Consider the following 9507-nt stretch of genomic DNA (forward strand, 5'->3'; position numbering starts at 1 on the left):
GTGTGTGTGTGTGTGTGTGTGTGTGTGTGTGTGTGTGTGTGTGTCTGTATGGGGTTTGAATTCAGAGCATGAGCACCGTCTCTTAGCCTTTTTGCTCAAGGCTAACGTTCTCACCACTTGAGTTATACCTCTACTTTCGGCTTTTGGCTAGTTAATTGTAGGTAAGAGTCTTACAGACTTTCCTGCCCCATACTGGTTTCATATCTCAGTCTACTGAGTACATTAGGATTATAGGTGTGAACCATTATGGTCTTAAATGAACAAAGGCCAGAGAGTCCAGAGCAAAGACTGTTCCCTTGACAGTCATCATCCCATCAGCTATATTCAGATTGCCTTAGTTCTACTTGTCCCCTGGAATCGGATTGGTTCTAGAGGTAGGACAGCCACTCATTTCAAAAATAATCTGCTTCCACTGGTTTCAGAACCTAAAAAGCATTCCAGTCTCCAGTAGTTAGTTCTTATTTCAAATTGGTTTCCCTTCCCGGACCTTCTCTGCCCCTTCTTTGGCCTCACAAGGCTCCTTTTAAGGATGATAGTAGGGTGGATTCTCTTGCACTGGTCATTCAGTGGCATGCCATTCAGTTTCCATTCTGCCAAAGTAGTTGACTGGTGGAGACTCCATGATTATACCAATTCATGCTGCATTCGTAATCCTGCATCAAACTGGATGGGAGCAGTGATAGAAGTTGAGCCAGATTGTTCGGTCTGCCTGCCTGCCTGGCGGGCTGCCTGCCTGTTTGTCCATTTGTGTGTCTCTTTGTCTGTGTATCTATCTGTCTCTCCGTTTATCTATTATCTGTCTACCCATCTGTCTGTGTGTCTGTCTGTCCCTGTCTCTTTCTCTCTCTGTCTCATCTATCATCTATCCTCAACTATTAATCTTAACTTATTTTGTTTCAATTAAGTAATTATTTGTGTAAGGAGCCTATACTTAGTAAAATCTACCACAAGTAAATGAAAAAAAAAAAGAACAAAAAACATGTTCCTTAAGCCCAGGGAATTAAAAATTCTCTCATTCACCCTAAGTTCATTTCCTTCCTGAAGAGATCAATCCTTTTTTTAATCTAGAGAATTTTTTTATTTTTTCATTTTATTTTTTATTATTGAGGTAATATATAGAAGGGTTACAGTTACATTCACCAGATAGTGGGTACATTACTTCTCACACATTGATACCCTTCTCATGTTTTTGTCCCTATTTTCTTCCCCTTTCCCCCCTTCCCTTTCCTATTTCAAATAAACAAATAAATAAATAAACATATTTCCAATATACCAGGTAACAAAGTCAGATACAGTAACAATATGAGATTAACCAAAGGGCAACAAAGGAGAAGGCAAATCACATAGTGCATTAAGAACAACAATCGCTCAAGATAAAGGAGATTGAAAATCTTTAAGAAAACTAATAACCAACATTGACAAGATGTGGAGAAAAGGAACCTTTTTATATTGTTGGCAAGAATGGAAAGTACTGTACCTACTATGGAAATCAGCATGGAGACTCCTCAAAAAGTGAAAAATTATAGTTCCACACCCATATTTATTGCAGCACCATTTTTTTAATTAAAGAATTTATTAACATTGGTTTTTACATCATATTTCAAATGACGTGTTTAACAAACAAGTATTCAAGAAGGGAATCTCTATATACAATCACAAGCACTAAATTTTTAGAACATAATCAAAATTAGGCTAAGCGTTTGTATATCATAGATACATATTAATCTATGTCTATAGAGCCACAAATTTTTATTCCTATAAAGTTGTGTTTATATTTCCAATACCATGTCCATAGCATTGGGTACATGAATGAGTTCTCGCTCTTGTACTGTTTGGACATCTTGTATATGTCATTGCGCACTTGATATTTCTATTCATGATCAATCATGGAAGCATGTTTAGACGAATACGTATATGCCATTTTTTTCTAACTGGTTCAAGCATATTCCACGGTATGTTTAAGTAAGAATGTCTTGAGTTCACGAACGGGTACCAAGGTTTCCTCCACTTTTGGATGGTTATAAATAATACCTTTATGATATACACATTTTACTTCACTCACGCATGTATTGATATGCATTACATAAGCAGTACTTGTAGGTTGTATTTCTCTAACATAAGTACTTCCAGTGTATTTGTTGGGCTATATATGCATACTTAATATCTTGATAGTTATATTGACATTACTTGTCAATCACACTTCTACCACCATCTCTTAGACCCCTTTTTTCTTCTCTACTTATACTTGCAAGTGAGTGGAGCTTCTCTTCTCTGTTCATAACTTTGCCTGGGATTCCCCAAGAGGAAGGGGACCTATTTCAATGAAGAGCAATTTGGGCTCCCGCAGCTGGAGTCTGGCAGTTTAATAATGGTTCTGGACACGAAGATGTGTTCACCAGACTGATGGAGAACACCAAAAGCGTTTCTTTTCTTTTCCTATTTGATGCCAGTAGTGGGGCTTCAACTCAGGGTCTGGATACTGTCCCTTAGCTTTTACTCACAAAGCTGGCTCTCTACACTTGAGCCACATATCCACTCCTGGATTTAGGGTGGTTACATCTCACAGATTTTCCTGTCCAGGCTGATGTGAAATGGCAGTCCTTAGATCTCAGCCTCTGGTGTAGCTGGCATTATAGACCTGAGTCACTGGCAGTCAGTTATAAATCTTTCTTTAGGGCACCTCTCAGGTTTTCCTCTACTTGCCTTCTTAGAATGCACTGCTTTGCTGGATCACTCTTCCTCTCCCCACCCCCCTGCTTTTTTGGCTCCAAGCTAGCACTCTACCACTGTAAGCTACATCTTTACTGCTGGTTTTCTGGTGGTTCATTGGAGATAAGAGTCCCCCTGACTTTCCTGCTCTGGCTGGCTTTGAATCACAATCCTCAGATCTCAGTCTTATGAATAGTGCCTGGCTGGACCACTTTTACTACTTAACATCCTCTGTGTTCTATTTGCGATACCAGGAGAAAACAACAACAACTACAACCCAAACCAATCCAAAATAAATCTGTGGCACTATTAGAAGTCTAAATACTTGTGTTGACTATCCACATCATCTAAAATGTTTATTGCCTTGAACTGAAATATCTACAAGAATTCAAAGCATCAAACAAGGTCAGTTGTTTCCTTTAAAAATGTTTATGTTTAAAAACAGGATATTTGATTAATGCAATTTACACACTGAATAGAAAAGGACTATTCTCAATACTACTTTTATCTTCTCAACATAAATAATAAAAGAAACTCCAGTAATCAAAATTTACTACAACTGAAATAGATTTTGGCAGAATATAAGTATTGCATGCAATGCTAGCGTAACTCCAGTTTCCAAACAGAGAGGCCAAGATTTCTAGTTTTGGCTTCATTAAGTGGAAAACAAAAATCCACTACTGTGCTTGGAGTCTTTTCCAACATTCAAGAGATTAATTCTCATAAATAACATGGTTTACACCAGCTCCTGTTCAGAAAGTTGAAATTATCTGTAGCAATGTAACCACTAAAAAACTTGTATACTATGAAAATATTTCAATAATTAATGCATGCTCCATCTAGAGTAATTGACAATGAGGTCATAAAAGCAATAGGCCATCTGTGTTTGATTTGTATCCTTAAAGGGATAGGTGCCTAATTTAAGCTTCTTTGGCTAGGAAGATTTGTTTCAACTCCAAATAGAGCCATCTAGTAGCTATTTCCTCCTTCCCTCCTTTCCCTCTCTTCCCACCCTCCTTCCTTTCCTTTGTCAGTACTGGGGATTGAACTCAAGACCTTGTGGCTGCTAGGCAGTTGCTCTACCACTTGATTCACCTGCTCCGTATTCCCATCCCATTTTGCTTCAGCTATTTCTCAGATAAGGTTTTGCCTTTTGTCCAGGCCAGCTTCAGCCTGTGATCCTCAGGTCTGGGTTAGTATACAGAGCAAATATATTTACTCTCACCGAGAGAATTGAGAGAAGCACTAATTAAGGAACAAACCCCAACATACTCTTTTAAATGATGTTATATAGGCCTCTGCCTAGAACATGACTGTTGAAACCAATTGGGAACAAACCACCTCTAGCACTGACAGGTGGTCCTCAAGAGACAAAGGATGGAAGTGATTTTCACTGATGTGTGAGTTCAGAGACCCTGTACCAATTTTTGAAGGAGCTTCGAAAGCTCATTAGAATGTACGTTGAAACCAAGGAGACACAAATACTATTGTGGTGAAGATATCCTTGCTTACTTGATCTTCTCAGGCTGTCTTAATTGGCTATAAGTCTACAGACTCTGAATGGTGAATCCTATCATGAGTCACAACACCAGGGTCAACTGGTCAACCAGAATTTATTTTTTTTTTTCCAAGTTAGCGCAGCTCTAGCTGGAATTCTGTGAAGTCTCTAAGAAGAGACTTCTCTGTGTGTGTGTGTGTGTGTGTGTGTGTGTGTGTGTGTGTGTGTGTGTGTGCTGGGGAGAGGCAAGATTACCAAACAGCCTCATTGCCCTGAAATCATCCCATCCTACCAGGAATGACGGCACAGTGTGAGACTTGATTTCTCTTTCTCTTTGCCTGAAGAAAGGAGAGTCCGTGGTACGGTTCTGGGCCCTTAAACCACCCTCCCCTACAATGCCTTCAGATGTGGAAGGAAATCATCTTTTGCAGACCCCAGAAAAGCAGGGCTCTGGCTGAAAAGATGCTACTGAGGAAATGGAGACAAAGCAAGCCTCAGACACCTCAGATGCAAGGCATGGTTACTGAACAAGTTGGAGTAATAACTATTAGGTCAGTGACTGTAAGTCTATCCTATAAACCAGGATTATAAGATTTGCTTCACAGCAATGATGCCAGCCACCAGTGGCCATAGCTTCCCTGCCCTTCTGTTTCGTCACTTTAAGTGACAGTACCCAGCTTTTCACTCAGCATCTAACATGAGAACACACTGATTTCCTTTCTGGGAAAACCCATATTTCTTCTCTCCTACTGAAAAGCTAAACCTGACAGATTTTAATCAGATGTAGTTGCTCACAACTATGGAACTATGGTTTGTGCCATAGGAGGAGACAAAAATGCAGTAGCTTTTAACGGAGGAGTGATGTGGTCAACTTTATTTGTAGACAACACTTGTGTCAACACACATACATATGTATTTGGGCAGTAGTAAAGTCTCGATGTTGGTTATTTTATTGCTTCTTAAGGTACTCAGTGTCACTGAGTTCCAGCCCCACAACCTCTCCCCCCCAATCACCACCAAAACCCAAAACAAACAGCAATAAAAGAGTCTTCATCTAAGTACCTCATTCATTGATTCCTTCAGTTCCTCTCATTACAGATTATGCAAGAGCTGAGTTTTAATGGGAATATTTGATATATCCAAGACCTTTGCATAGGTTGCCTTTTTGTCTTAAGTGTTGGTGTGACTGATTTCATTCCCCGCCCCCCATGATGTAGAGATTAGATGCTTCTTGCTTGGGATGATAAAGATGTCCCACCCAGGTGTTATATAAATATAGAATAAGTATGGAAATAAATACAAATACACAAATATAAAATAAATATATATGCCAGCTGATGTTGTTAGTGATGAAAATAGAAAACTGTTTACAGACAGAATGAAAATGTGGTACTATTTTAAGTGACCGTCATCAATTTACTTCTTCCTCAAGTATTCTATCTTCTCAATAAAGCTTTTTAAAACCAATGTATCCTCATAAGTCTGAATATTATATTCAAGCCTATGAATCAAAAAGAACTATGTATTAGAAAAGTATTGAGAGGGAAATTATCTTAATACAGGTATAATGACCTGTTATGTATAATTATATATATAATTCATTTCAGTGGGAAAATGGAACATATAAGTGTTTACCTATTGAAGTGAGACCTTCGAACTTTTATTTTTAAGTATATTTCCAATGCCATTAGCATTGAAAATGTACCCCAACTGGAAAGGCTATCCTAACACAGGAACTATGTGGTTAATTCCTAAAAGGATAATTGTGATTCCCCCAAAGTACAGCCAGTGGAAGTTATGAAGGCCAGCACAAAATATTCCCTGGGTCATGATTTATACGTACTGAGTAGACAATAAACTCACCATCCTCCCTCCCTCCCTCTGAAAGTGCTCCCAGCTAGCTCTAACTCCAGTCGAGCTTTGTTCTGAGCAATATTTCCCAAAGCTACCAGAGTGTCTTCTTATGTACAAAAGAAGCAATTCATTTTGTAGGACATTTCAAATTGGCAAATGGCCAGCAACAATTTTGACCAATGATGAGTGTAAAAAAAGAAGAAAAAAAAAGGTATTGCGAAACACAAAGCCTTAGAATATTTAGGGAATATGGAAACAAAAAGAAAGATTATTCATCCTTCCATATGGCTTTTTAAAGCCCTTTGCAATTATGTGCTGTTTATGGTCGCTTCTATAAAATCTTCTCCATTGAGAAGGCGGAAGACTTGCTTGAGTTCGTGAAAGCATCACAAAAAGAGGGAGAAGGGATTCAGAATGACAATGGAATTTAGCTGATTGCTCTGCGAATCTGCAGTGTGATAAAGACACTGCTTACCAGTAAAATGGAGAATGCGATCTCATTTGCTTTCCCAGAAATGGATTTGAAAAGGCCTTAACTGAAAATTAAAGTTGCTAGTGAGAGTGTATGAAAAGTAAACAAGAGCTCTGGCACAATTATGCATCTGATTGAAACAGGTTCCTTGCACCAGGAAGCTCAAAATCCCTGTCTTGTTTATCTGATGCATGGAGGGGGGGGGGCGGAAATGACTCCTGCAGGAAAGAGGAAGTCTGTACTCTCTCCAGTGGCATTTCGTTCACTTTATGTAATATGCTGCCTAGACAGCATACTACGTCATCAGCCCTTCCCTTTGGCCACTTACAATCAAACTGCCAAAAAAGAGAGAAAAAAAAAATGAAGATTTCTAGATACTTAGCGGGGTTACATTGAGTGCTGCAGATTTCATAACTCAGTCCGTAGTTGCCAGAGAAATGGTTTTCTTATGAGCTGGAAGCTGATGTCTCCCAACTACAGGACCAGCTACTTTGAAGGCTGAGATCCAGAGGATCTTGATTCAAAACCCGCCTGGACAGAAAAGTCCTTGAGACTCCATTTCTAAAACAAGAGCAGAAAGCCTGGCTGGGTTCCAGTGGTAGAGTGACAGCAGAGTAAGTAATTCTCTGCTGAGGTCCTGAGTTCAAATCCCAGTACTACAACATCCCCCCCCTTGCCCTGCCTCAAAGATATTTGTAAACGATTCTAGCTGAATCATAAGACATTTCCTCATCAGAATATTTGTAGATAGGGGCCAACAATCTTGTTTCTTTGACACCATCCTTTCTGGTAAGACTCCATTTCTGCCTTAAAGAAGTCGGACAATCTTATTATCTTTTTTTTCTTCTTTTTATTTTTTTGGGGGGAGTTGGCTTCCAATTTGCTTTGGGAATATAATATCAAGCACTCCCTTCAGAATTCTCTGTATCTCCCTCAAATTGGGAAATCAACTCACTGTAAGCCCATAGTACTTTTAGAGGGTGAACCGCTATTAGATAACCAATCTCAGAGACGTTCTAACATTGTCTCTTATGAGGTTGGGAGGGAGGTGAGGGAAGGTGGAGGTGGTGGTGGTGGTGAAGACTTGGGTCAGTTGGTAAAGCACTAGCCAATGAGCGAACACTTCCACAGAGCACTAGCCAAGGAGCAAATGCGTCAGTAACCACATTTGAGTGTCCATCTGGTACTTAAAAACAGAAAACAAACAAACAACAAAAAAAAAAACCCCAGCCAATCCTTTTGGGCTTGGAAGCATGGCACCAACCAATGAATGAAGGCAGGCCTCAGATGAGAGAGTTCAAGTCCCATTTCAGACAAGCAAGTAAGCAAGCAAACAAACAAACAAACCAGAGGCACAAGAAGAGAAGACCTGGCTGAAGAACATGCGGAGAAAGGCATAATCATGGCATCTTGACTTTTCTCTGTATTTCCTTTATCCTTCCCTTTCTGATGTGTTTTTTTTTATGAACCCTATAGACATACACACTTGTCAATCTTATGATTGATTCTCTCTCCCCATTTACTCCCCATCTTGTCACAGATCATTCTGGAACCTCAGAACCTTATGAAATCAAATTATCTCTGAAAAGGAGTGACTTCCTGGATAGAGTTGCTGTTGTTGTTGTTGTTATTTTTTTTCCCAGAGTAGTGAAATACATTTCTTCCGATTCAGCTAAAGATGCCCTGGAGGTCGGAAGTTGTGAATCTTCCATCCAAAACACCCAGCCTTCCTCAGGATTAGTCACTTGGCCGTCTCACTATGCAGCTAGTAATTCAGAGATAATCACGTTACCAAGATGCCATTTAATCTGCATTTGGCATATCTGGTGTTTTCATCTTTCCTAATGGAGCCATCAAAGTTGCACTGGGTCTGACTGGTCTTGGACTCACCAGTGGTTCACCAAGGGTGGGAGCGGCCTCTCACAAGAGGAGACTCTGGTGGCCAGATGGCCGCTGTTAATCTGCTGGCTGCAGGGTGCAAGGCCGGAGGGGTGGGGGCTAAGCTGGTCTGGCCCCTAGCCAATGGGGCTCTGCTCTCCTCTGATTATTCCAGGGCCGTGTGGCAGACAGGATCTGCTTTAGGCTGCCTGCAGGATGGCACCGGATGGGATCAGAGTGGAGAGAAGGCTTTAGCCTCCTTGACGCGCCTCGAGGTTCTGGTTCTTACCTTCATCCACCGCTGTCTCATATCACCAACCCCAGTGGACAACCCCTAGCCATTAGCAAGCCACAGTCTTCAGCTATCTGGAGAGGAGCACGTAACGTAACTGCCTCGAGCCTCTTGGTCTACCCATTTACATGACACGCACTGCAGGCCTATCGTCATTGCCTGTCCTGCCATGGTACACTCAAGACAGAGGAAGACCAGGCTGGCCGCTCCAAGAATCAGCTGTTCCAACTGAGTGCAGAGCCCAGGGAATGGCTCAGGAAGCTCTGTTACCACTCGGTGGTTGTGAGGAGGAAGAGGATGGTAGAGAAGGGTCAGGGGTTTCAGAGAGGGCATGTATGCAATGGCATGTGGCAGTCTTGATTTATAAAGCATAATAATAATGGAACCCCTATCCTGGGGGAAAACAAGGAATGACCAAGTGAACGGCTGCCTGTGGAAATGAAAACACAGACACGACACGCGAAAACATACCCACAGCAAGGGCGTCAGAGGAGGAGGCTTCCTGTGTGTTCTGTGAGGTAGATTCAAATTCCAACACAATGGTGTGATTGATTATGGCTTCAATGGAAGGAGTGCCAGAACGAGAGGGTAGAAGTAATCAGTGACAGTCCAGGGACAAAACTTGTATTGATCACATGCTACAAGATAAGTCATGGAGGGTCGGGGAGGGTAACGTGCTCGAGGCTCATGGATCTAAAAGAAAGGAAGTTGGAGAAAAATATTCAGGGAAATGGGCAAAGCTGATTCATACTAGAGGTGGGAGGGCTTCAGGATGAGTTATGAAAAGAGGCAATTGTGGGATAA

At 40.9% G+C, this 9507-nt stretch overlaps 1 long non-coding RNA gene across 5 annotated transcripts in view; it reads left to right on the plus strand.

Annotated features, from left to right (window-relative positions):
* LOC150044403 (uncharacterized) overlaps nucleotides 1-5547 on the plus strand; it is a 66303-nt gene extending 60756 nt beyond the window's left edge. For all 5 annotated transcript variants that reach the window (XR_016533191.1, XR_016533188.1, XR_016533192.1 and 2 more), the window contains exons 9-10: nucleotides 2964-3114; nucleotides 4552-5547. This is a non-coding gene — a long non-coding RNA (uncharacterized LOC150044403). The remainder of the gene's footprint in view (nucleotides 1-2963; nucleotides 3115-4551) is intronic.
* Nucleotides 5548-9507: the final 3960 nt, after the last annotated feature.

The sequence above is a fragment of the Megascapheus bottae genome, chromosome 30 (assembly GCF_031878675.1).
Source record: "Megascapheus bottae isolate mThoBot1 chromosome 30, mThoBot2.hap1, whole genome shotgun sequence".
Lineage (NCBI taxonomy): Eukaryota > Metazoa > Chordata > Mammalia > Rodentia > Geomyidae > Megascapheus > Megascapheus bottae.